The following is a 16692-nucleotide window of genomic DNA, read 5'->3' as shown; positions in this document are numbered from 1 at the left end:
TGAGATTGGATTTTCACAGCACCATTTCTCAATCATTTAAAAATAAATCCCTTTTCCACGAATCATCTCCCTTCTTTCTCTGTTTGAAGGTATTGACTCCTTGCGGGGTTGTGGTTCCATGGGTTACTCGTCACCTTTCTCCATTTGTGAGCCCGGATTGAGAGTTGTTGACAAGCTATTCGAATGAAGGGGGCATCACAGTTGAGCCCAGTCTTGTCCTCACCCAAGGTCTGATCTTCCAGCAAGGTTGTGACCAGAAGCAGGCCACTTTTTCCTTTCCTTAGCCAAGGGACATTGAGGCTGATTATTGCACCCGTACGACTTTGCCAGTTGAGCTGAGTACAGGCAAGGGATTGAACTTGGGATCTTCCTGGTCTAAATTGTTCAGCTGCTCCTTGCCTTAACCAGCTGAGCCATTAGGAGAGTCTAAGGGATCACTTTGATAGGGCAGTTGTCGCCCTAAGACCATAACTGAAAGAAGTGAAGATACTGAAGTCTACAAAATTGAATATCTCCGAACAATAATGGACTCAAAACAAAAGACTACAGTTCACTTTTTTTCAAATTTCTGTCATATTATTCACCTGAGTCAAAAGGTCGTGGGTTCAAGTCCCACTTCAGAGAGTTGAGCACAAAATCCAGACTGACACTCCCAGTGCAGTACCGAGGGAGTGCTGTCTTTCAGATGAGATGTCAAACCGAGGCCCCGTCTGCCTGTCAGGTGGACGTAAAAGATCCCACGGCACTCTTTTGAAGAAGAGCAGGGGAGTTCTCCCTGGTGTCCTGGCCGATACTGTCCTTCAACCGTAATCACTAAAAACAGATTATCTGGCCATTATCACATTACTGTTTGTGGGAGCTTGCTGTGTGAAAATTGGCTGCTGGGTGTCCTACATTACAACAGTGACTACACGTCAAATGTACTTTATTGGCTGTAAAGCGGCTTGGGACATCCTGAGGTCCTGAAAGGTGCTAAATAAATGCAAGCTTTTTTAAATTATTGCTCTCACAGCTTATTCTCTACGGTTTCCAAGACTCTTTCTCCCTAATGAGGTGTTTGCATTCTCTCTCTTCGTCCCATTATTAATTTATTTTCATGTACTTCCTCTTCTTTGATCCATGCCTGTCTCATTATTCAAAGTCTTCCACGTTTCTGCTTCATTTAGTTTGCTGTGCAGTGTGTCTTCTCTGCTCAAGCCTCACTGATAGCCCTCTGTATCCTAATAGTCATCTCTCTTTGTGGAACCAGTTCGTGTTCATCAGAAATTCCAAATTAACATTTTCATGTTACACATATATGCCATGCAAATGATACAGATAGAACTCAGTGCAAGCTGTGAATCTGAATAGGTGCCTGCAGAAAGGTACAGGGTCAGGAGAAGCGAAATAGAAGTTCGTGATGGGTTCACATAACTATCACACTGGGACCTGCAATGTTGCTTCTATTTATAATGAACTGTCAGTCTTGGATGGCCTATTGTTGAGTCTTCTCACATTTGCCAGTCAGAGATTTCAGTGGCTTTAAAGCCTTAATACACAGCAGAGTCATAGGAACAGGAGTTGGCCTTTCAGCTCCTTGAACCTGTTCCGCCATTCAATTAGATCATGGCTGATCTGTATTGTAACTGTTTCTATCTGCCTTGGTTCCATATCCCTTAATACCCATTCCAAACAAAAATCTATCAATCTCAGTCTTGACATTTTCAATTGACCCCCAGCCTCGACAGCTTTTTGGGGGAGAGAGTTCCAGATTTCCGCTTCCCTTTGTGTGAAGAAGTGCTTCCTGACAGCACCCCTGAATGGCCTAGCTCTAATCTTAAGGTTAGGCTCCCTTGTTCTGGACTCCAGGGGAAATGGTTTCTCTGTATCTACCCTATAAAATCCTTCAATCATCTTAAACACCTCAATTACATCACCCCTTAATCTTCTATACTCAAGGGAATACAAGCCTAGTCTATGCAACCTGTCCTCATAATTTAATCCTTTTAGCCCCGGTGACTCTGTACTGCACCCCCTCCAAGGCCAGTATATACTTCCTGAGTCCAGCTGGGAGTGAATGTTAAAGGTCCTGATAACTGGCTCGGGCTACAGTGCATAGCCAGGCACTTCCAGACTTCCTGCTGTTTACCCTGTCTCCATGCATCATGTCTCTCACTGAGAGAGCATCCACCTGGAGAACTTTCTGTGATTAAAATTTTCATTTTTATTGTAATACCAGTGCACACAATTGTCAATAAAAATTTATGGAGTGACTTAGAGGCTAACAAAGGTTCCTTTTCTGTTATTTTTATTTAGATCTGGCCAGTTTGAAACAGAGATACCTTGAACTGGAATAATCTTACCATTTAATTGAATATAAAGCATTAATCAATTGAATGGAGAGTAATGGAAACCTGGGAGTGTAGTCAGGCTGTAACTTAATCAAAGGGACCACTGATGTCATTGAACAGTTGTTAACAGTAACCTGATCCCTGAAATTATATTAAAGTATTGAATCTCGTCTTGCTGTCTGCAATTGTTCATATTGTTGATAAGAGCAGTTTATAGCGTTAGCATTTCTCTATTATAGTTCGAAATAAATCAGAGAATCTTGTACTTTGTCTTGTATCAGGTTTTGCTACATTCATGTTATCTTTCCCCCCCTGCTCATCTCTCCTGAAAGTGCTGACTCATGGTGGGGCTACAGTTCCCCAGGTGCCAGTTACCCTCAGGTACCTAACCCAAAAGACCATACTTCAAGTCTGAGCTTACGCAGTGAGTGTCAGAAGGCTTCCAGGTGCTTTCTTGTATGTTTTGGTCGTGTTTCCAGTAAATGCTTCTATTTTAGATTGTGGCAGCATTCAACTCTAAACATGTCCTCACCCAACATGCAGACACATGCATGTTTCTGTAGGGATCACCGGACCTGTGTCTGTTCTGGCTACAGGTGTGGTGCTGGAAGATTTTAGGACTGCTAACGATGTACCAATGTTTATAAAGGGAGAAAGGGATAGACTGAGTAATTACAGTCCAGTCAGCCTAAACTCTGTGGTGGGCAAATTATTGGAAACAATTCTGAGGGAAAGTATTAATCGTCATTTGGAAAGGCATGGATTAATCAAGGACAGTCAGCATGGATTTGTTAAGGGAAGGTCATGTCTGACTAACTTGATTGACCCTCTTTGTTACCACCTCAAAAAATTCAATGAGGGTAGCGTGTTTGGTGTAGTCTATGTGGATTTTAGCAAGGCTTTTGACAAGGTCCCACATGGCAGACTAGTCAGAAAAGTAAAAGCCCATGGGATCCAAGGAAAATGGCAAGTTGGATCCAAAATTGGCTCAGTGGCAGGAAGCAAAGGGTAATGGTCGACGGGTGTTTTTGTGACTGGAAAGGGCAAACAAGGCAAGGGAATACACACTAAATGGTAGGATACTGAGAAGTATAGAAGAACAAAGGGACCTCTGAGAGCATGTCCACAGATTCCTGACGGTAGTAGGACGGGTAGATAAGGTGGATAAGAAGGCAATAACTTTGTGGTTGTTATTTCTGCTCCTCTGTGATGTTCTGTATCTTCCAGGTGCTTTCTTGTATGTTTTGGTCGTGTTTCCAGTAAATGCTTCTATTTTAGAACAGACTTTTTCCTTTTTGTTTTCCCCTCTGTTTTCTTTCTCTTTTTCTCCTCCTCTTCTCTCCTCTCCCCATAGCTTGTCTTATGCTGGGCTAAGTTTATATAGGCATTAGTCACACACTGCTATCTGACTCAAGTGCGTATTCTTCACACGTGACCTTAGTGAGTGAGAGCAGGCTGTTGAACTACAGAGGGCATCACACCCGACCCTGTGGTCACCTGATGTCCCCACTGCCGTGTTTCCAGAAGGTCGCGGAATAGTGATCAGAAGTTGGCTGTCACTTTCCAGTGCTTCATCCAACTGGCCATTCTTTACATTTGAGTCTAGTCAGTGTCGGAAGGCTGTTTGATCATGGTGGGAGGCATAACACCTGCGCCCGATCCTTTTCTCACCCAACATCCAGACTTGCACTTTTCTGGAGATCACTGGATAGTGATCAGGGCAGGATTTCTTCCCCATCCCAGCTCGGGGGCACTGATGCCAGTTCCAGCATGTGTACAACCCACCCGGCTGAGATCAGTTAACTCATCGCAGACCAGGGTATTCTTGGTCTGTATGACTTGGTATTGCACTGGGTAGTGCCTTTACGAACTGATCCTTCAGCGTTATCTTTTTTAATAACAAATACCTGTACGTGAAACTTTGAAGAGAACAAGCTCCACAGAAGCAGTTGAGCTTGCATTTCACTGTGCCATACGTACCCATCATTGAGTTTGATCTTTAGTAACACTTATGCTTTACTCTTTCCAGCTGCTTCATATCGCTGTTCTTTTACATTCTTCAACTTCAAAATAGTTTAAGCATCATAAATACAACTCTTACCCCTGGACAGTCCCTATAATTAACAATACAGCATAAATGCAGTTTAGCATTATAGTGAATTTAAACTATTAACAATTATAAACACTTAACACAGCTACCCTGTTTTCACAGTATCTTCATGGCTATTACCTTCCCTGATGTTCCAGTGCCTCGTGCTTAATACATGAACTCCTGGCTACCATCTCTGATGCCTGTGTCCCTTCTTGTCTATTTTGATCTGGCTTTAAAAGATTTCCTCTGTGGAGTGACTCTATATTCCTCCAGATTTCATCCCTAGCTTTCTCGAAGGTGCTGCCTTTGCTGGGATATGGTTGCACAGGTACTGGCAGCCCTCACTGGATAGTGAGTGTTAGTAGGTTGTTTGGCCATGGGGGTCATCACAGCCAAGCCTGATAGTGTTCCCCACTCGACGTCCACGTGCGTGCCTTTTTCCATAAGAACATAAAAACATGAGGAATAGGAGCAGGCGTAGGCCACACGGCCCCTCGAGCCTGCTCTGCAATTCATTAAGATCATGGCTGATCTTCTACCTCAACTCCACTTTCCCACCAATCCCCATGTCCCTTGATTCCCATGGTGTCCAAAAATCTATCGATCTCAGTCTTGAATATACTCAACGACTGAGCATCCACGTAGTTGTTGCGTAGTGATCAGGAACAAGAACCCTGGCTGAGTATTTCCACCCTGTCCCAGCCGGTGCCCAGCTTAGATCATCTTTCTTATTCGTCCTCAGCCTTGTAATGCTTCTTCTGATCCATTTTTCATACTTTACTCAGTTTCTTATTGACTCAGCAGATGCACCTGAGAAAATGAAGTACGGGATTATTTGGAGCTCGTTATATCTGGGCCCTTTAGAGAAATAATTCATGTTTTTGAGTGGTTTGTAGAGGGATTGCTTCAAAATGCATTTTGTAAGTCGACCTGTAGAAAACCTCAGCAGGTTGGTTAAAAATGCTTGAAAGGATTAAAAGAAACATTTTGGACTCTGCAAATGCGCCCTGCTGGTTTCTTTAGATCAGTGTCTCCTTAGTAACAGTCTTCACACAGTTATCCACTCATCGTCTATTTGTGCTTTTTGTACTTCTGCTGCTCTTATATTTACACGGTTTAGGTTTATGTGGTGGTGTTGGGGGAGGGGGGGGTTTGAGGTTTGTGCACCTTGATCGCGCTGTCTGCAGATGCTGACTATCCTGTGTTTCCTCCATGTGTTTTATGTAAAGTGATTCAGATTTTTTTTAATGAGTAACCATTAAAAAATAGGAACCTGTTGTGTAGGGAATGTAGGCAGAGGCCCTTGACCCCATGTGCTTAATCCGGTGCACCCTGATGCCTCTATCTCTAATATCACCACTCATCTTATGATATCCCTTGTGCTATGTATTGCTCCATGGGCAGCTAACACTCCTATATCAGCAGTGCTGTTGAGTTCATCGCTAGGAAGTGAATAGGAGTGACTTGGTCTTTAATTGGTTTTCTTTCCTTGTGGTGGTCAGACGGTGATCAGAAACTTGTCATGCGGAGACTCTATTTTGTATCCATAACAAGATAATGGGAGAATGTTGCAAGCTGATTCTGAAGCACTACATCAAGGCAAGGCATGACAGTCGAACAAGTGGGCATAGGCTAAAGCGGGTGAAAGGCCAATTTAGGATAAATACCAGAAAGAACTTCTTTGAATAAAGACTGATGAACACTTGGAAGACAGTTTCAGATAGAGTAATGGAAGCAAAACCCTTAGTGATTCAAGATCCAGCCGAATAATGTAATTGGGGTTGGGGGGGCAAGTAGAGTCTGTAAGCTTTTTCCTAGTTGGATGAAGTAAGAAGGGCCGAATGGCCTTCGCTTGTGAAGGATGCAATTGAGTGAAGGGTTTTACATGATGTGGGTTTGAGTTTACATGTGCACTCTGCATTGGTTTTAACAGGTTTCCTCAGGGATCCCTTATGTGTTGAGAACCATAGGTAGGAGTGGCCGAGATCAGAGGCTGTTGAATGTTGGTTGAGGCAGCAGTGTTGAGCTGATGCTGAAAGGTTGTACATGGTCAGGAATGATGTGAGTTTAGTAGATTATCTTACTTGTCATATGTAGCTATGTCTGTGACTACAGATGTGACATAATGTTAGGGCATTTTGGGTAGGTGGTGTGGAGGAAGGGTAAGAGTTGCCTTCTTGGATCTCTCTGCCTATTTTTGTATGGCTATTTCGTTGAATATATTGGACCTTAGGGATCTGATCATTTTACACCACCTACAACTTATAAAATATTCATAAAATGAAATGAGTCATACATTTCTCTTATGTAGTACAGTATTGTATGTTTCATCTTTGTAGTGTGCCTAAATTGCTGTTCAATATTTAATTCCCCCAACAATTCCATGCAGTAGTATTCAGGTGATACAAGAACAGAGTAGAGCTGGAAGCAACTGTAATATGTACATGTGCCCCATGAACGGACCTGGGTGGTTGTTGTGAGTACAGGAAGACTGGAGAAATTGACCTGGACCAAAATACAGAATTTCCTTGCACCTTAATGTGAGCTCCAGCAAATGAAGTTTGTGCGCAAGTGGTAAAAGTGCTAGGTGACGACAGCGCTTGAGAGCAAGTTTCACAGGCAAAAGACACAGCGTTTTAGGCTTCACTTCTGGTATTCCTTGTGGACCTTCTACATTGATATACAAAATCTGGTTTAAGTGCTAGAAGCTCTGTTGTGCTTTTCTTGGCCTTGTAGAGACCATCACAGTACAGCCATTTATTTCCTCAGTTATCAAGGGTTAAGTTTGGAATGGCTATCTTCATCTGTTATTTTCATGCATGGTTTTGGGACACATTGATTCTAAAAGCAAGAATTGGCTTTTCTGTGTGCAAAACAGTATCCTGTCGCTGGGTGCATATAAATTTTCTACATCACTGAAGTCATTGACAAATGATTGTTAAGGCCAAGCTTTCTTGAGGATTGGTGTCCTTCTACCAGCTGTTCCAGCCATCACTGGACACGTCACAGTTGAGTGTTGCATTCCAATGATGAGTCTGTTGGTCTTCAATAGCATTGTGTTGTCACTGCATTTCATACCTGCATGAATACCTGGAATTATAGGTCGATTTCCAGATGTTGGTTTACCATCATTCAACATCTGTCCTATTTCTCAGTCCTGTACATCACAACATACTCTGGAGGATGTAGGATAGGTCCTGTCCTTACAGTTACTGTACAATAGATTATAACAATAACATTTTATCGAAGGCAAAATTGATGGTACAAATTTGAAATAAAAAAAAGAAAATGCTGGAAGTACACAAAAGAGAGGTTAATGTTTCTTCATCATAACACGTTCTGATGAGGGATTCCACAAGGGATGAACACTCATGTTGCAGACCTGTGAGTCTTGCCTCGATTGTGTTTGAGACTGATGAGGGATTGCATAACAGATCATTTAGAAGGACAGGGCTAATTAGAGAGAGCCAGCATGGGTTCAGAAGGGACAATTTGTATTTTACCAATTCGCTGGATGTTGGCGCTGTCCTTTGCGACAGATGGCAAAGTATTACATTGGATTGATGTGCGGGTGGAAGGTAGATAGCAAAGGGTGGTGTGTGGAGCTATCGGAGTGGAAACCAGTTGCCAGTGAAGCTCCATAGGATTTGGTGTTGAGGCTGATGTTGTTTATCATTTTTTTAATAAATGACTTGGAAGGTGGGATTTTGTCCAAGTTGTCTTAAGTTTGCAGGTGGCACCGAATTGAGTACACGGTCAATGCTGCTAAACAATGTGTGCTAATCTATAGGGATCTGGGCAGGCTATTTAATTGGGTAGAGAGGTGGCAGATGGAGTTCGACACAGGTAAGTGTGAAGTCATGAGTTTAGGTAGAAAAACTGATAACGTAGAATATGTATTAAATGGTAACGTGCTTGAAGTAATAGCAGGTATCAGATCGGCGGGGTCTTTGTTGGATGGGTCATTAAAGCCATCGGTTCAATGTTTGCAGGTAGTGAAAAACACAAATGTTGGAATGTACAGCTGGGAGTGTGACTTAAAAGTCAGAGGAGCTGATTTTGAAGTTGGATCTGGCCTTGGTGAGATCACATCTGGAATATTGGGTTCATTATCATAAACCCACATCCTCTCCCATTACCAAGACTGCCTACTTCCACCTACGTAACATCGCCCATCTCTGCCCCGCCTCAGCTCATCTGCTGCTGAAACCCTCATCCATGCTTTTGTTACCTCTAGACTTGACTATTCCAATGGTCTCGGGGCTGGCCTCTCAACTTCCACCCTCCACAACCTTGAGCTCATCCAAAACTCTGCTGCCTGCATCCTAGTTTGCACTAAGTCCCGTTCACCCATTGCCCCTGTGCTCGCTGACCTACATTGGTTCCCGGTCCAGCAACGCCTCGATTTTAAAATTCTCATTCTTGTTTTCAAATCCATCCATAGCCTCGCCCCTCTCTAAATCTGTAACCTCCTCTAGCCCTACAACCGTCCGAGATCTCTGTGCTCCTCCAATTCTGGCCTCTTGCGCATCCCCGATTTTAATTGCTCTACCGTTGGCGGCCGTGCCTTCAGCTGTCTACATTCTAAGCTCTGAAATTCCCTTCCTAAAGCTCTCCGCCTCTCCACCCTCCTTTAAGACGCTTAATGAAACCTACCTCTTTGACCAAGTTTTTGGTCACCTGTCCTAATATGTGGCTCGGTGTCAAATTTTGTTTGATAACGCTCCTGTGAAACGCCTTTGGACCTTTTACCACGTTAAAGGCACTATATAAATACAAGTTGTTGTTGTATTCATTGTTTAAATCCACTTCCCTAAGCTGCTCGCATTTATCTTTCTCACAATTATTCACTGAGTCACTGGACTGGCACGACCTACATTTGAGATTTAATATCTTGCTATCTCCTGGATAACTTGGAAATAATTCATGAAGCAGTGGAGATGTGAGGAGATAAATGGAACTCCACAGACATGCAATCATCACCGAAAAATAGTGGATAAATTAGAAAAAAATAATAAATATTTGAAGCAGAGGAGGGTCCAGGGCTAAGGGGAGAGAGCAGGTCACTGGGATTAGTTTTGGTAAAAAGCTAGCACAAACACGATGGGCCGCAAAGCCTCCTTCTGTGCTATAAACTTTTATGGTTCTAAAATTGAAGAGTTTTTCAAACCCACAAAAATATATTGAGGTGCTCCAAAGTTATTCTAAGGCAAAGATTGTGGACAGAGTCTGCCAAGTAGTTGGCCTGATTACAGGCCGTATGAATTTCTGGAGAAAAATTGCCCAATGAGGCTATGCATAATGGAATGTGGAGGATAAAATATTTCCAAAGTTAGATGTTTACTGTTATTTTTATGCATTGCCAGCTGAGATATCCTGGCATTTTAACAGCGATTCTCTGCATGCATATTTCATTTTGAGCTCTGCTCTAGGCAGTTTGGTAGAGATTTAGAGAATTTAATAATGACAATGCTGAGCAGAGTTACTGCATCAAGTCGCTATAGGGTTCACAAAAAAGTGATCAGACAATGGCACAGCACTAGTAACTTTGCTCCCGACAGTGAGGGGTATCACAGCTGAGCCCAATCCCGACCTCATGCCACGCTCTTGGGTGGAATTACATACAATTTACAGCACGGAAACAGACCATTCGGCCCCACTACCCGAAATAGTGGGGCACCAAGGGTCTAAAGAGAGTGAAGAACTTAAAGTAGTTAATATTAGTAAAGAAGAAGTACTGGAGAAATTAATGGGACTAAAAGCCGCCATATCCCTTGGATCAGATGGTCTACATCCTAGGGTTCTAAAAGAGGTGGCTGCAGAGATGGTGGATGCATTGGTTGTGATCTTCCAAAATTTCCTAGATTCTAGAATGGTCCCAGTGGATTGGAAGATAGCAAATGTAACATCGCTATTCAAGAAAGGAGGGAGAGAGAAAACAGGGAACTATAGGCCAGTTAGCCTGACATCAGTCGTCGGGAAAATGCTGGAATCTATTATTAAGGATGTGGTAACAGGGCACTTAGGAAATCATAATATGATTAGGCAGAGTCAACTTGGTTTTTTGAAAGGGAAATCATGTTTGACAAATCTACTGGAGTTTTTTCAGGATGTAACTAGCAGGGTAGATAAAGGGGAACCAGTGGATGTACTTTATTTGAAGTTTCAAAAGACATTTGATAAGGTGCCATACAAAAGGTTGTTACACAAGATAAGGGCTCATGGGGTTTGGGGTAATATATTAGCATGGATAGAGGATTGGTTAACGGACAGCAAACAGAGAGTAGGGATAAACGGGTTGGCAGGCTGTAACTGGTGGGGTGCTGAAAAGGATCAGTGCTTGGGCCTCAGCTATTTACCATCTGTATTAATGACTTCGATGAAGGGACCGACTGTAATGTATCCAAGTTTGCTGACGATACAAAGCTAGGTGGGAAAGTAAGCTGTGAGGAGGACACAGAGTCTGCAAAGAGATATAGACAGGTTAAGTGAGTGGGCTGGAAGGTGACAGATGGGGAAATGTGAGGTTATTCACTTTGGTAGGAAGAATAGAAAAACAATATTTTTTTTAAATGTTGGTGTTCAGAGGGATTTGGGTGTCCTTGTACTTGAAACACAGAAGGTTAACATGTGGGTACAGCAAGCAATTAGGAAGGCAAATGGTATATTGGCCTTTATTGCAAGAGGGTTGGAATATAAGAGTAATGAAGTCTTACTACAATTGTACAGGGCTTTGGTGAGACCACACCTGGAATACTGTGTACAATTTTGGTCGCCTTACCTAAGGAAGGATATACGTGCCTTGGAGGCAGTGCAACAAAGGTTCACTGGATTGATTCCTGGGATGAGAGGTTTGTCCTGTGCGGAGAGATTGAGTAGATCTCATTGAAACATATAAGATTGTGAGAGGGCTTGACAGGGTAGATGCTGAGAGGCTGTTTCCCTTGGCTGGAGAATCTAGAACAAGGGGGCATAGTCTCAGGATAAGGGGACGGCCTTTATGACTGAGATGAGGAGGAATTTCTTCACTCAGATGGTTGTGAATCTTTGGAATTCTTTACCCCAGAGGGCTGTGGATGCTCAGTCTTTGAATATATTCAAGATTGAGATCAATAGATTTTTGGATTCTAAGGGAATCAAGGAATATGGGGGGTCGGGCGGGAAAGTGGAGTTGAAGTTGAAGATCAGCCATGATCTTATTGAATGGGGGAGCAGGCTCGAGGGGCTGTATGGCCTACTCCTGCTCCTTAGTCTTATTAACTGGCCTATGCTGGTGTTAATGTTACACAGGAGCCTCCTCCCACTCTACTTCATCTAACCCTATCAGCATAACCTTCTATTCCTTTCTTCCTGATGTACTTATCTAACTTCCGCTTAAATGCATCTGTGCTGTTTGCCTCAACCACTCCATGTGGTAGTTCCATATTCTTACCACTCTTTGGGTAAAGAAGATTCTTCTGAATTCCTTATTGGATTTATTAGTGACTGACCCCTAGTTCTGGTTTTCCCCACAAGTGGAAACATTTTTTCTACGTCTACCCTATCAAACCCTTTCATAATTTTAAAGAACTCTATTAGGTTCACCCCTCAGCCTTCTTTTAGTTCTGGTATCATTCCTTGTAAATCTTTTTTGCATCTTCTCCAATGCCTCTATATCCCTTTTGTAATATGGAGACCAAACTGTGCACAGTGTGGTCTAATCAAGGTTCTATATAAGTTTAAGATAACTTCTCTGCTTTTCAATTCTATTCCTCCAGAAATGAACACCAGTGCTTTGTTTGCATTTTTATGGCCTTATTAACCTATGTTGCTACTTTTAATGATTTGTGAATCTGTACCCCTAGATCCCTTTGCTCCTTTACCCCATTTAGACTCTTAGTTTCAAAGGAGTATGTGGCCTCCTTATTCCTCCGACCAAAATGCACCACCTCACACTTATTTATATTGATATAGATATTTAGCCGGAATTCTGTGCTGGCCAGGGTGTGATTCTCTCGTCCATTAAAACGAATGGGGGGGAAATAGCAGGCCTGCCTCACTGTCCAGGCTCACACATGAAGAATGCCGACTTGGGCAAGTGGAACTATACCCCAGCAGGAGAGCTGAGAACAACAACAAAAATTCGCTTCCCATGAGAGGAATGAGGAAAGGGGGAAATAGAAATACTGTGTTTACAGTCACACTTCCCATCAGAAATGAGAAGTGGCTTTGACTGGTTTGATATTATTTATAAGCTTTGTAGTGTTATTGGACCCGATTTGATATACTGTGTTCAGTTTCTGGTGTCTCACCTTTGGAAGGACTTAGTGACCATGGAGGGAGTCCAGCAACGATTCAGCGGATAATACCTGGGATGAAGGGACTTAGCTATGGTGAGAATAGCGATGAACGAGGGTTATATTCATTGCAGATGGAGGAAGTTAAGGCGTGATTGAGGTGTTTGAAATAACAAAGGGAATTGATGGGGTGGATAGGGAATGACACTTGACTCTATTGGGGAATCCAAGACAAAGGGGCAGAATCTTTAATTTTGGCTAAGCCGGTTAAAAAGGAATCAAGGAAAAACTTCTTTACATAAAAGAGTAATGAGAATGGGGAACACACTGCCCCAGAAGACCGTAGATGCAGTGACGATTGAAGTGTTTAAAAGGAGGTAAGTACTTACTCGGGAAAGGATATGGAGAAAGGGCAAGGAATTGGGATTAAAAAGATAGAGTTGCCATGGCTAACAAGTTGGCGGAGCGGGTTCGATAGGCCAAATAGCCGACTTATTTTCATATATTTGCCTCATCAGCTGTGAAGGAACGTCGACTGGTGAAATGGTATTCATGAAACCAGACCTGAGTCGGTGTCCTCAGGCGAAAAGAAAAGAAAATTGGAAAAAGATTCTTTCCAGTATAAGTCACATCCTATTCAACATGACCAACTTCATTCACATTTCAGCTTTCCTGGCCAAAAGATGCAGAGTAAACAGACATTAACTGGCATCATGCAACCAAACTACTTAAGAGTTGGTAATGAATAACATATAATACACACAGCACGGACTTGGGGAAAATAAAAGCATGATTGTTGAATAAATATTGCACCTTACTCAGTCTTGATTAAGTGGCTTTGTCGACCTTTCACTGGTAAACAATGTAGGCTTGTAGGGCTTAAGTAGATAGTGAAAGAATAGAAGATTATTAGAGAAAGCTTGTCCATTTTTAAATTCTGGGCACATAATTTATTTCAAAACTAGAAAGCTGATCAGAAAGAAAGAATTAAGTTACATTTACATGGTGACTTTCATGCCCTCAGAACATTTGAAAGTGCTTCACAGCCAACTATAATTACTCTTGAAGTGTAGTCACTGTTGTTATGTAGGCAAACGCACCAGCCAATTTACACACAGCAAGGTCCACAAACAGCAACGAGATTAATGACCAGTTAATCTGTTTTGGTGGTCTGAACACTGGGAGAACTTCCCTGCTCTTCAAATAGTGCCGTTGAATCTCTTATATATCCACCCGAATGGGCCTCGGTTTAAAGCTTCATCCAAAAGACAGCACCTCCGACAATGTAGCACTCTCTCAGTACTGCACTGAAGTGTCAGCCTAGATTATGTGCTCACGTCCTGGAGTGGGAACTCACAACTGTCTGATTCAGAGGTAGAGCTGAAGGGGCACCATTGCCCCCAAGTATAGCTTCCAATGCTTTGTGACTGCAGAAGTTCCTGATGTCAACACATCCCACAGTCATCAGAGCTGTTGTATTCACTCCCCATCCACGACAGTCAACAGATATTCCTAGTAATCAGATTATCCGGTGACATTTTCCTTCCCTCATGGGCACACTTTCTTACCTCCACAAAAATATGCACAAAAGTTTTATTTTAGAAATAAATGGATGCCAACTTATCTATCTTGTTTTAGTCTGAGAACCAATCTGTTAGTCCCTCTCTTGCTGGCTCAGTCAATCCGACTAGTTTATTGTATTTGTGGCTACCAATTGCCTTGTCTGGTTGGCCCAAGTGTAGCCTCTTGACTTAACCCATTTTTCCTCTCCACACTAGTCCCCAATCACAGCTCTGACTTTTTCTGTTTGTTTCTCTTCACAAGCACTCCCTTCATTAGCTCTTAAATAAGAGAAAGAAATAAAAAGAAAAATATTACACCAGTAAGTCGTGAGAGAGAGAGAGGACAGTGTACTAAAGGGTACATAAAGAAAATGTACTGTAATAAGGGAAGTGAAAAAAGAGGAACAAGAAATTGAAGGAAAAGAAACAGTATAATGGAAAAGCAGAAATAAGCGATAATATAGATAAATGAGAAAACAGCACAGCGTATAGATAGCTGTCCCAGTCCTGGGGTTGTCCTGGCACTGTGTTAGCTTCAGTATTCCCAGAATGTGGCCACGAGTAATGCTAACGTTGCGGGGACATGTTGATGCGCTACCTGTGTAAACTGCACCTTAGATTAATCCTGGGCTCAGCTATTCACAATATCATAAAACCCATGTTATACTCTGCACTTCATTTTTGAATTCTGGTTCTTTCTGTGTGTCTTGTTTTTTACACCTTTGAAGGGCTTTGATGAAGTTAATAGGGAAAGACTATTTCCACCAGTTGAGGAATCAGTGACAAGGGTCATCAATTTCAAATCGGCACTAAGAGAGAGGTGAGGAGAAATTTCTATTTGCAGTGGGTGGCTGAAGCATGAAATACTTCGCCACAAGGAGTGGTTAAGTCAGAGACCATTGCATTTTTAAAGGAAAATTGGACAAATATTTGAAGCAGAGGAAAGTACAGGACTATGGGGGGAGAGAGAGGGCAGTGTGATTAGTCTTGGCTTGTTCTAGCAAAGAGCTGGCACAGACTCTATGGTCTGAATGGTCTCCTTCTGTGCTGTAAAGTCTTTGTGGTTCTGTGATGCGCATTGCTGGTGAAACCAACAGTCATTAATTCTAAATCTAATTTATTTTGTTGCTTTAAAAAACACACAATTGTAGAGGAGGCAATGATGACATGAACTGCGAAGATTCTGTACATTGGAGTGTTTAAACTGTATCGTAATCTGTGGTCTGACTAAAATGTACTGACTGTGCTAGTTCTCGGTAATCAGCTGCAGATCATCTATTGATAGATTAGTGATTGTGACATAGATACTGATAATTTATCAGTGTGTCCCATCACGCATTAACCAAATGGAGTGCTCCTAGCTGGCAAATATCTGCCAGTTGCAAAAACATTTTTTTCAAAAATGTAACTTGGTCCATCATCGCTACAGCATATATATCATTCAAACAAAAAAGTGAGATTGATTTATTTCCCTCTTCAATTTTTCCCCTTTTCCTGAAGTTGCTGAGCCAAGTTGGTTTATGGTTCTGCAGATATTGCCTGCCTAAGTGGTCATTCTTCATGCATGAGCCCAGACAGGGCGTATTGCCTGGCTATTCCTCTGTGGGGGCATCACACCTTAACCACAACCTGCCATCAGCCAAAATTTATACAGGCACTTTCCAGAGGGGTCACTTTATACCGTTCGGCTTGGGAACCCTGACTGATAATTTACCCTCTCTGGCCTCTGTGCCATTTATAGTGCCCAAACCAAAGTTGACAGCTCCAAACAAAGGCCTTGGAGAGGATGCAGAGAAGGTTTACCAGAATGATATCAGGGATGAGGGACTTCAATTATGTGGCAAGACTAGAGAAGCTGGAAGACTTAGAGCAGAGAAGATTAAGGGGAGATTTAATTGAGGTGTTCAAAATTATGAGTGGTTTTGGTAGAGTAAATAAGGAGAAACTGTTTCCACTGGCAGGAGGGTCAGTAACCAGAGGACACAGATTTAAGATAATTGGCAAAAGAACCAGAGAGAAGATGAGAATTTTTTAACGCAGCGAGTTGTTATGATCTGGAACGCACTGCCTAAAAGGGTGGTGGAAGCAAATTCAATAGCAACTTCCAAAAGGAAATTGGATATATACATGAAAAGGAAAAACATTGCAAGGCTATGGGGAAAGGGCAGGGGAAGTGGGACTAATTGGATAGCTTTTTGTTAAAGAGTCGGCACAGGCACGATGGGCCGAATGGCCTCCTGCGCTGTAAGATTCTATGATTAAGATCTAAGATATCAGATTCTGAAGAATGTTTATGGCATACTAACTATTGACACTGACCAGCTGAGAGCAGATTGTGGAGCTGTTTGCGCCTGAGCACCGCGCTACACATTGCACCGAGAGTCCTTTTATTCTAATGCGATGCCATGATGGACGAGTGATCGACCGCAAGC

General features: G+C 42.4%; 1 protein-coding gene across 4 annotated transcripts in view; it reads left to right on the top strand.

The window, feature by feature from the left end:
* The window catches only part of LOC137344605 (suppressor of tumorigenicity 7 protein homolog), a 140183-nt gene that overhangs the window by 2841 nt on the left and 120650 nt on the right, over positions 1-16692 (top strand). The gene's annotated exons all lie outside the window — the stretch shown is intronic.

The sequence above is a fragment of the Heptranchias perlo genome, chromosome 27 (assembly GCF_035084215.1).
Source record: "Heptranchias perlo isolate sHepPer1 chromosome 27, sHepPer1.hap1, whole genome shotgun sequence".
Taxonomy (NCBI): domain Eukaryota; kingdom Metazoa; phylum Chordata; class Chondrichthyes; order Hexanchiformes; family Hexanchidae; genus Heptranchias; species Heptranchias perlo.
The sequence above is the reverse complement of the archived record's forward strand: the minus strand, read 5'-3'. Positions and strand labels throughout refer to the sequence as shown.